The sequence below is a fragment of the Callithrix jacchus genome, chromosome 18 (assembly GCF_049354715.1).
Source record: "Callithrix jacchus isolate 240 chromosome 18, calJac240_pri, whole genome shotgun sequence".
NCBI classification, from domain to species: domain Eukaryota; kingdom Metazoa; phylum Chordata; class Mammalia; order Primates; family Cebidae; genus Callithrix; species Callithrix jacchus.
This window is the reverse complement of record NC_133519.1, coordinates 6507219-6518697: the sequence shown is the minus strand read 5'-3', so window position 1 is coordinate 6518697 and position 11479 is coordinate 6507219. Positions and strand designations below refer to the sequence as shown.

At 41.9% G+C, this 11479-nt stretch overlaps 2 pseudogenes; one reads left to right on the top strand and one right to left on the bottom strand.

Annotated features, from left to right (window-relative positions):
• Positions 1–7525: 7525 nt before the first annotated feature.
• On the bottom strand, positions 7526–8665 carry LOC144580111 (protein phosphatase 1 regulatory subunit 35 pseudogene; annotated as a pseudogene).
• A 196-nt stretch (positions 8666–8861) lies between these two features.
• Positions 8862–11479, top strand: LOC100387498 (collectin-12 pseudogene; annotated as a pseudogene).

Below are 11479 nucleotides of genomic sequence, written 5' to 3'. Positions count from 1 at the left end.
ACGGACTTGAGTGTGGCAAACTGTTGACAAAAAAGGAGAAAAAAATGAACAGTCTTTTGTGGTTTCTTGGGAAAACTTTTCATACCAGGGGATACCATTCAAAATACTATTCAAAGACTCTGCTTTCTATCTGTAGAGCTGATTTGAAATGCAGAAGCCATAGTAAAGCAAAACAAAAAAAATTCAAAATGTAGAAACTATTGGAAATGAAATTTTTCAGCTGTTTTGTTGGTTATTGGTTTGTTTTTGTTTAAATGGGCAATAAGTCAATAATGTGGCTGGAATACAAGTAGAACAAACTAGAAGGCACAAGTCTAACATAGTTTTTATGGACCAAGGAACTTATATATTATATAAAAAAAAACTGGAATAAGCTTTCATAAAAGGTACACTTCACCCTACCTTTTCTTATATCACAGTATTATAGTATGCCTCATTACTTAATAGGTTGTTCTCTTCCCTACTCACCTTTGAGCTTTTGCTCTAAAATGCATTCAGGTTCCAAGCCTGACCACACTCATTAATCTCACCATCATACTCTTCCAGGTTTATTTTAGTCTAAGCCTGGAACTTATGCTCTCACGACTCTATGCCATTTCTAAACACACACGTAGAAGCTGAGTCTCTGATCCTATATGCTTTTATTCATTCCATTTAATTTATCACATAGATTGGGAAGGCAAGCTAAAGGCTTTAAAAATGCCCTTTATGTTTTGAGTGACTTCAGAGTTGAACACTAATATAATATCTGATTTGCTGCTCACTGCCTTTAAACTGTGGCAATTAAAGGCATCCTTATACACGAATTAATCATGAAATGTTTGTCACTCTTACTGCACAGACTTATCTGCAATCGTAACTGGTTCGCTTTTTGTTTTCTTGTTTTTAATGAAACTGGTACCATCTGTGCTTTCACAGAAAACTTCTGATGCCATTCTTGAGGACTAACCTAACTAGTCATCCTAGCCAGAAAATTCACTGGGGAGGAGTTCCTTTTGAAGAAAAATGCTGTTCACTTATTAACCAAGTTACTTTGATTTCAAAAGCAGCTGTGTTTCTGATGAGTACTGAACAACTGTGTGTAATTTTCTGTGTCAGACTTAGGATTTTGTTTTCAAGAACTAATGTGGAATGGATAGAAACAATAGTATATTAGGGTTTCTATTTAACCCTTTTAGTACTGAACTGCATCTCCTTTTATTAATTTCTTCCTGTATCAGGATAAATGTTTGCCAGCATTCAGTACTGTATTGGTCCAGATGTAGGTATATATGATCATTTTTAGCTTATTTTTTGTACCTTGCAGCATACTGTATGCATTCAGTCCTTAATGGGTTTATTTTACTAACTATGCCCCTGTAAGGTTTACTAGCAATAAGATAGAAAATGAAGCAAGTTTATACGATAATTTTGTAGAAAAAAAGAATATGTTCAGTTCAATATTTCAGCCATGAAAAACTTGCAATACAAGTAGTTTCAATAAATAAATAAAAAGGAAATGTAAACCATTGTCAAAAAAAGAGTTTATGGGTTGGCCAAGTCTGGCGGCTCACACCTGTAATCCCAGCACTTTGGGAGGCGGAGGCTGGTGGATCACTTGAGGTCAGTTAGAGACCAGCCTGGCCAACATGGTGGAGCCCCTGTTTCTACTAAAAGCAAAACAACATTTAGCCAGGTGTGGCAGTGTAAGGAGATGGTGATCTACAAAATTTTACTTGTGACAAAATTCTATTGTTGTTTTTGTAAGAAATGATAAAGGAAAATGATTGGATTGCAGATAAGATTAATATAATAATACACAAGTATTATGAGTATTTTTTTACATAAATAATCTATTCTGAAGACATGGATAGTAAAAAAGCTAGCATAATAAATTATACAGGGATAATTTATTAAGATAAAAATGCTCAGTTCATTTTAAGGAAATAAAATTTGTTTTCTGAAAACAAATGGAAAGAAAACAACCATGTTAGCCCAGAGAAAAGAGTACACTTGAATTATAGATGAACAGGGGCATCTACTGTATGTGACTGACGTGCAACCAAGAAGAATAGGTCAAGATAAGGGAAAAGCAGCAGAAACATCAGTTCTCAGACAGATACATTATTACAGTGTGCCCAATTAGTTTATGTCACTTAATTTTTCTATCCAGTTTTATTAATTAATTTTTCTATCATTTTATTAAAATTGGCATGAAATTTCTCATCTAGTATTTCAAGCCTCCAACTGTGAGCTGTATTCAGCTATCATTTATTTCATCAACAAAAAAAGATAAAACCAGGAAATAAAATGTGTGTGAGAGAGTCCAGTTGATTGTTTCTTTTACTCTTAATTAACTCCCTTCCCTGTGCCCCTGTCCTGAAACTTTCTGCATTTTTTTCCCTCAGTATTTTTTTTTTTGAAATGGAGTCTTGCTCTGTTACCCAGGCTGGGTTGCAGTGGCGTAATCTTGGCTCACTGCAGCCTCTGCCCCCTGGGTTCCTGTGATTCTCCTGCCTCAGCCTCCTGAGTAGCTAAGTTTACAGGCATACACCACCACGCCTGGCTAATTTTTGTATTTTTGGTAGAAAAGGGTTTCTCCATATTGGTCAGCCTGGTCTCGAACTCCTGACCTTGGGTGATCTGCCCTCCTTGGCCTCCTGAAGTGCTGGGATTACAGGCGTGAGCCACCATGTCCAGCCCCTTAGTCTTTAGTATACTAATTTTAAATGTGAAAATGGGGTCACCAGGTTAGAGAAGAACCATACCAGGGAAGAACCATATCATGTATCCCACTGATAAGTTCTGCTTATGGAGCTAATGTCTTTCACTGAAGCTGTTTCCAATGTAACTTGATGTAGCATTTAGGATAGTCTCATCATGGAGCACCACTATCTCAGTTGGCTGATACCTGTTTCTTCTAAGAGGAGAATCAGGTAGGTTTTCCTAAAGCACCTTTGGGAAATTGTGCCATTCAGACAGCCGTGTTGTGCTCATACATCCGGAAGGGCTTGCTGGTTATGCACTGACTCTTCGTGTCCTACATTCCTGTGTATTTGCTAGCAGGATGGAATGATGGCTCACTGAAAACTGAAGATGACATAGAGGATGACAAGGGAGAAGAGCAAGTCATGCTCAGTAATGATAGGAAGATGGGCAAAATGTGGTGATCTCACAGGTTTCCATGCCTTAGCTCAGCTCTGATGAAGAGACTCATGGTCATACAGTCTCTTCAGATGATCACAGAGAAAAAGATGGTGACAGAGAGGCAGATGTTTTACTGTTTCCACTTCTGGAACTTGTAGCAAGGTATGAAGAGAGTCAGCACCAGAAAAGATACAGAGTATTGTGTCTGCAGTGGATGAAGCCATCAAAACATGGCTTCTCTTCACCACCAGACAGCACTGACCAACCTATGGCAATAAGTCCCACAGACCAGAATTATACCCATCAAATGCCCCACTCACCATATGTCAGCTCAGAGAACTCTCACAGTGGTGAATTGGTCTCTTTATCCACCAAGCCTGATCCCTATAGGCAGGAGAGGCCCAGTACCGAGATGATCATCCAATATAATCTGCACACTGCACTGAGGATGGAGGCCCGCCCTAAGAGGCCACAACCCTCAGGAAGGCAATGCAGTAAAGGGCTTCTTCTCTCTTTGTCCTGATGAATGGGAATTGCACCAGGAAGATGAACACTAGGAGTAGATGATCAGAGCCTCAGTCAAGTCACCATCTCCTCTATGATGACCCAGATGGGCAAACCTTCTGAAGGAAAAGGTCAAAGCAACATCCTGGGTGGCTGGCATTTTCTGAATCTCTATAGTTCATCACAAAGTATAGCAGGAATGGGAGTATTTGGTGCACTTTGATTTTGCAGTTGGCTCTGATGGCCAAGAGACTCAGGGCCAAAACTTCCTCTGACTGAAGGTCCAGGTCATATTTCTGCAGCACGGCTTTGACCCTCACCCCACCTGCACCCACTAGCACAATCTCCAGTAATATTTTCAAATGATTATACTAACATCAGGTTATAAATACTTTTTGTTTCTAATGTGAGCTATATTTTTAAAATATAAAATGTCTTTTTTATGTTAATATGGTACATTTTCCAGGATAAAATGGGCTGTGCTGTAATGGCAAATAAACCCTCCCAGTCTCAGTGGCTGGCCTCCTCAACATTTATTTCTTGCTCATAGGGTCTGCCATGAGACCAGAGACTCTCCAGAGCAGCTCCCCTTCCACCTTTGCCCAGGAAATAGAACATGTGCATAACTGAGAGAAAAACAGTGTAGAAAAACAAGATGATTTCCTAGAGGATGGCTGAAGTGCTTTGCTAGCATTAGTCAATATGATAAAAAGTAGGGGAGAACATTCTATTTCTTTAATCATCTAAGAGACAGAGTATTCACTTAGAGTCCAATATTTAAACTATTTCTTTGCCTCTTGAATTAAAAGACCTTAATAACATGAATTCATAACTGAAATATAGATATAAACCTACCACAGTTTGGCACAACAGTTTTTATTTCCTCTTGAAATACCAAAGCTGTTTTCTCACGTAACTTGTATATGTGTGTGTGTGTGTATATATATATATATATATATGTGTGTGTGTGTGTGTATATATATATATATATATACACACACATATTTTCAAGGACTGAAATTAATTTCAATGTCTTTAAAACACCAAATAGTATCATATTTCCTGTGAAATCGCTGATTACCTCAAAGGCAGCATTTTAGCATTCTTAGTTGCTTTAAAAGATTGTCAGCAGTGTATAGTAAATATTACATGAGACATTTAAAGAATAGTGCTTGATTTCATCATTTAAAAATTTTAGTCAAGAAGAGGCAAGAGTAATTTCTTAGAATCAAAACTCCTTCATTGGGAAATCATTCATCTTGGAAAAAGCAGAAATATTTTAGCTAATAAAAAAATTTTAGGCTGGATGCGGTGGCTCACACCTGTAATCCCAGCACTTTGGAAGGCTGAGGCAGGTAGATCACGAGGTCAAAAGATCGAGACCATCCTGGCCAACATGGTGAAACCCCACCTCTACTAAAAATCAGAAGTTAGCTGGGCGTGGTGGTGTGTGCCTGTAGTCCTAGCTACTTAGTAGGCTGAGGCAGGAGAATTGCTTGAACCCAGGAGGCGGAGGTTGCAGTGAACAGAGATTGCGCCACTGCACTCCAGCCTGGCACCTGGCAACAGAGCAAGACTCTGTCTCAAAATAATAAAAATAAAAAACATTTTATTACTAGATTAGCATTGAAGAACTTGTAAAAACCTCATTTGCATTAATTTCTTAAAGTCAAAGCCTTATATGTACCTTCGATTTTTATAAAATTTTAACTATGTGAAAATAAAATATTGAGCATTAAAAGTAAATAGAAAAAATAAAAACCAATGAAATAGAACACATACCAATAATAAAAGCTGTGCTGCCAAAAGCTGATGCTTTGAAAAGATTATTAAAAACTGCAAAACACCTAGCAAGAGTACTTTTTTAAAAAGGAAAGCATTATCAATATCAAGAATGTAAAATGAGACATCATTACAGACCCTAGAGATACTACAAGGATTACAATAATATGTGCCGAACAACTTTATGGCAAGAAATTTGACAATTTAAATGAAATGCATTCATTTCAATTTTTCATGATATAGTCACTTGTAACTCTGGAAAGCCCACATAATTTATAAAGCAGCCATCTTCTAGCTTTGTGAGTTCTCTTTAAAAGAGGAACTGGAAGAGTCACAGTAAATGAATGGCATATGCTTTTCACCTTTATATGAGTAGAGAATAATCTGCTAGAGCTTGCAATGCTGAGGTTCAACAGAACAACTTCAGATATTATTACCAGCAGAGAAGATTAAACTTGGGTGTGACCCACAGCCTCACCACCCCTGAACATGCCTGATCTTGTCTGATCTTGGAAACTTGCATATGTTTTATGGCCTTATACCTAAATATGGCTAAGCAATATAGTTAGAACTCTAATATCATGTTGCCTCTTGGACCCATGAAATCAGGTGATAAATTTTGGTATACTGCTCCCACTTTTACTCCATATACACATAAACACTCATCTACACAAATTTCAAAGAATTAGTGAAGGTACATACACATTGATACATACCCTTACTCTCATATAGTCATGTCTTCTCTCTCCCTCACACATGCAGGTACACATACTCTAAAAATTCTTTCTAACTGCATCTTTCAATGCTACTTCAAAAGGGAAATTAATGTCTATGTATTTATAAAAATGTTTGACTTCACTATTGATTATCAGAGAGTATGCCCACTAATATCCATTTATTCAAAATGAGGTATTTAGAAACTTGTCAATTAACTTATCCTTGTGACTAGTGACCAGCCCATAGCACATCTCTCGGGGAAAGAGTAAAAGCAGTAACTATGAAAACGTGTTACTAAAACTCAATTAGAAACCACTGACTAAAAAAAACTAATGTCATTATTTGAATTTATAAAACTAATTTATAATTTTGAATAATCTATTCCATACCTATAAATATATTATTTGAAAATATAATTAGTTTTGTAAATGATCTACACAATGGGTCAACCTGACTCTACAGAGACTTGACCTTGCTGACCTCAGGGTGTTTGTACTGGCAGAATAGGCTGTTTTCTTAAAATAATCTACATAAAATGTCTTGAATTAATCAGGATGAATAAATCAAAGCCTAATTTAGTTGTGTTTGTGCAATGCAGCAGAAGTGACAACAGTTATTGATAAAACATTATCATCCCTTATGTATTTATTCCTTAAGCTATACTATCTTTTAGAAATTTATAAAGCAATAGACATTCTACTTCATGTCCAGGGACCATTTTTTCTTTGTAAAATAATGGTAAATATAGTGTCTACACAATCAGTAGATATATGCTCTGATTTCCAAACCAAAATCTACTCACCAAAGTGATCTATCAAAGTCATCGCTTCAGTATAACACTATAATATTATGTGAGACTTAGCAAATGATAATATCAAAATTATGCCAAAAACGGCTAGTGATTTTGATGCAAAGCTGCATTTGGGAAATCCTGAAGTTATCTATGACTCTTAAAATAGTTGTTCATGACTCTGAAAGGAAGTCCACTGACCTTAGAGGAAGAAAGCAGGTAGATGAATGAAACTTCCTGCAGTGCAAGGTTTTCTTGTTATCTTCCTTTACTGCGTGATTGCATCTCATTGCATCTCATCTCTTCCTCTGACAAAGCACTGAATATTGCATTTTAAGTTATCCTATCTCAGGCTAACTCCTGTTCATTGTTATCTAGAATGTTTACTTTTCTAAATAAGCTCTCTTTCTGGAAGGCGATAACTGCCATGCCTCATGCATTTCTACACATGGTAAAAAAAACCGCACATTTATCTGTGCCTCAGTGGTGGCTGCTTCATTTGAATTTACAGAAGTGTTCCGTTTTCATCAGAACAGTTGAGTGTGATTTTTTTTATTAGCAAAATTACTTTATTCTGAAAAATAGTTTAACACAAAAATACGAACTAGCCCTCCAAGGATGGTTGGGGTCTACGCTTTCCAACGCCTCAGTGTCCCGTGCATGAGGAAGGTGTCCTCTGAAGGGCGGGGCCGGAGCTGAAGCCGGAGAGGGGTCAGATCGTCCAGGGTCAGGTGTGGAGATTCATAAAATAGTGTTTCTGGGTCACACCAGATGGTCATGTCTGGCCCTGGCCGAGGTGGCTCCTTTGGGGCGGGGTTGAGACTGCGGCGGCAGGAGAGCCAATTTCTCCCCGAGCGAGGCATTCAGAACCGGTTCCCCCAGCACCTGCAGGCTCACCAGGTCTCGGAAGAGCCTCTTGGAGCGCGGCATGTTCGGCCCCTCGGACACGCTCTCCTCCAGGCCGCAGCGGATCTGGAACGACTTTTTCAGCTGTTCCTCCACGGCTTTCGCCGCACGGCTGCGGCTCTCAGACCCAAGGCCAGGCTGCTCTGCAGCGCGGCCATCTCTAGCTCCTGCGGCGCCGCGGGCTGTGGCTCGGACCGCACCGGGGAAGGTGGTGCCCGGCGGAAACCGACCTGCCGCCGCTGCCGACCGGCGCCCCGCCGCTCCGCCCGCCTCTTCCGCAGCCCAGGGCTGCCGTGCCGCGGCTCAGGGATGCCAGAGCGCGGACTCAGGCTCAAGTCCAGGCCGGGCTCGGGCACCGGGGGTCGAGGTTCCGGGACTCGGGGCTCCGGGGGTGGCCCCGGGACCGCCGCGGCTTCTTCCCCGTCCACCGACTCCAACTCTGAGTCCCCACACCCCATCATCTTTGGAGGTGCCTTGGGGATGCCGGGGTCTCAGGCAGTCCAAGGGTCAGGGTACACAGCCTCTGGCCACCTACTCCTCTCCCCCGCCCCTCCCAGACCGAGTGTGATTTTTAGTTCTCAATTGGATCTGTTCTACTTTTTGATTCTTCTTCTCCTCCTCCTCTTTCTTCTTCCTCTTTCCCTGCTCCCTTTCCCCACTCCTGCTTCCGTTTCTCCTCCTTTGCTGTCTACATCTCTTCCTCATCCTCCTGATGGCTCTTTCTCTCTTCTTCCAGTCCTGTGTGTTAAAGCACTCCACCATGTCCAGAAAGGGGATGGGAAGAGGAAGACAATTATTAGGATTGTTTCTGTTTTTTCTAAATCATTAAAAATCACAAAATCTCAGATGCTGTCAAGGTCTTCAGGTTTTCTATCATTAATTAGTATTAAAAATACTTACTCGCTGGCTGGGAGCGCGGGCCAGTGACAGCGAGGGAGGGCCTGGGCGCAGACAACCGGCTGGTGGTGCAGCTGCCGTGGGCATGCAATGAGTGGCCTCTCAGGACAACTTTCTCGGCAGCGGCGTGGCGCTCGCGCGGAGCTCTCTGGCTGGAGGTGCGTCCCCTCCGTCACCATGAAAGGCGACTTCGCAGAGGAGGAGGAGGTGCAGTCCTTCGGTTACAAGTGGTTTGGTATTCAGGAAGGAACACAATGTACCAAACGTAAAAATAACTGGCACTGAAGTTTTCTATCATATTATTACACATTTTGTGTGCCTTGCTAACAATCACAGTAGCCATTTTGGGATATAAAGTTGTAGAGAAAATGGATAATGTCACAGGTGGCATGGAGACATCTCGCCAAACCTATGATGACAAGCTCATAGCAGTGGAAAGTGACCGGAAAAAATTAGGTGACTAAACTGGGAAGAAAGCTATTAGCACCAACTCAGAACTCTCTACCTTCAGATCAGACATTCTAGATATTCGTCAGCAACTTCGTGAGATTACAGAAAAAAAAACCAGCAAGAACAAGGATATGCTGGAGAAGTTACAGGCTACCAGGGATGCACTGGTGGACAGGGAGTCAACCAAAAGAAACTTTGGAGAATAACTTCCCTCATCACCACTGTAAACAAAACCCTCCAGGCGTACAATGGCTATGTCACGAATCTGCAGCAAGATACCAGTGTGCTCCAGGGTAATCTGCAGAACCAAATGTATTCTCATAACGTGGTCATCATGAACCTCAACAACCTGAACCTGACCCAGGTACAGCAGAGGAACCTCATCACGAATCTGCAGCAGTCTGTGGATGACACAAGCCAGGCTATCCAGCAAATCAAGAATGACTTTCAAAATCTGCAGCAGGTTTTTCTTCAAGCCAAGAAGGACACAGATTGGCTGAAGGAGGAAGTGCAAAGCTTGCAGATGCTGGCTACCAATAATTCTGCTTTGGCCAAAGCCAACAACAACACCCTGGAGGATATGAACAGCCAGCTCAACTCATTTACAGGTCTGATGGAGAACATCACTATCTCTCAGGCCAACGAGCAGAACCTGAAAGACCTGCAGAACTTACACAAGGATGCAGAGAATAGAATGGCCATCAGGTTCAACCAACTGGAGGAACACTTCCAGCTCTTTGAGATGGATATTGTAAATATCATTAGCAATATCATTTACACAGCCCACCACCTGCAGATGCTGACTAGCAATCTGAATGAAGTCAGGACCACTTGCATGGATACCCTAACCAAACACAAGGATTATCTGACTTCCTTGAATAATACCCTGGCCAACATCTGTTTGGATTCTGTTTCTCTCAGGATGCAACAAGATTTGATGAGAGTGAGATTAGACACTGAAGTAAGCAACTTATCAGTGATTATGGAAGAAATGAAGCTAGTAGACTCCAAGCATGGTCAGCTCATCAAGAATTTTACAATACTGCAAGGTCCACCCAGCCCCAGTGTCCAAAAGGTGACAGAGGATCCCAGGGACCCCCTGGTCCAACTGGCAACAAGGGACAGAAAGGAGAGAAGGGGGAACCTGGACCACCCGGCCCTGTGGGTGAGAGAGGCCCAATGGGACCAGTCGGTCCCCCTGGAGAGTGTGGCAGCAAAGGCTCTAAAGGCTCCCAGGGACCCAAAGACTCCTGTGGTTTCCCCAGGAAGCCCGGCCCCAGGGCCCCAGTGGTGACCCAGGCCCCCCAGGCCCACCGTGCAAAGAAGGACTCCCTGGCCCCCATGGCCCTCCTGGCTTCCAGGGACTACAGGGCACCATGGGGGAGCCTGGGGTGCCTGGACCTCGGGGACTGCCAGGTTTGCCTGGGGTACCAGGCATGCCAGGGCCCAAGGGTCTCCCTGACCCCCCAGCCCATCAGAAGCAGTGGTGCCCCTGGCCCTGCAGAATGAGCCCACCCCTGCACCAGAGGATAATGGCTGCCTGCCTCACTGGAAGAACTTCACAGACAAATGCTACTATTTTTCCATTGAGAAAGAAATTTTTGAGGATGCAAAGCTTTTCTGTGAAGACAAGTGTTCACATCTCATTTTCATAAACACTAGAGAAGAACAGCAATGGATTAAAAAACAGATGGTAGGGAGAGAGAGCCACTGGATCTGCCTCAGACTCAGAGAATGAAAATGAATGGAAGTGGCTGGATGGGGCATCTCCAGACTACAAAAGTTGGAAAGCTGGACAGCCAGATAACTGGGGTCATGGCCATGGGCCAGGAGAAGACTGTGCTAGGTTGATTTATGCTGGGCAGTGGAACGATTTCCAGTGTGAAGACATCAATAACTTCATTTGTGAAAAAGTCAGGGAGACAGTATTATCATCTGCATTATAACAGACTGTGATGGAATCACATGAGCAAATTTTCAGCCAGCTCTCAAAGGACAGTCCTTTCTAATTGCATCACCTTCTCATCAGATTGAAAAAAAAGCACTGAAAACCAATTACTGAAAAAAATTGACAGCTAGTGTTTTTTACCATCTGTCATTACCCAAAGACTTGGGAACTAAAATGTTCCCCCAGTGTGATGTGCTGATTTTCAGTGTGCACATGGACTGAATCGCATAGACTTTCCTCCATCAGTAACTATGCAATTATGCAAATTACATCTTCCAAAGTATGGAGCACTCCAATCAGAAAAAGGCTATCATTGGTTGTTGAGCTATAGGAAAAACTTAAGCATATACTGTGTAAAT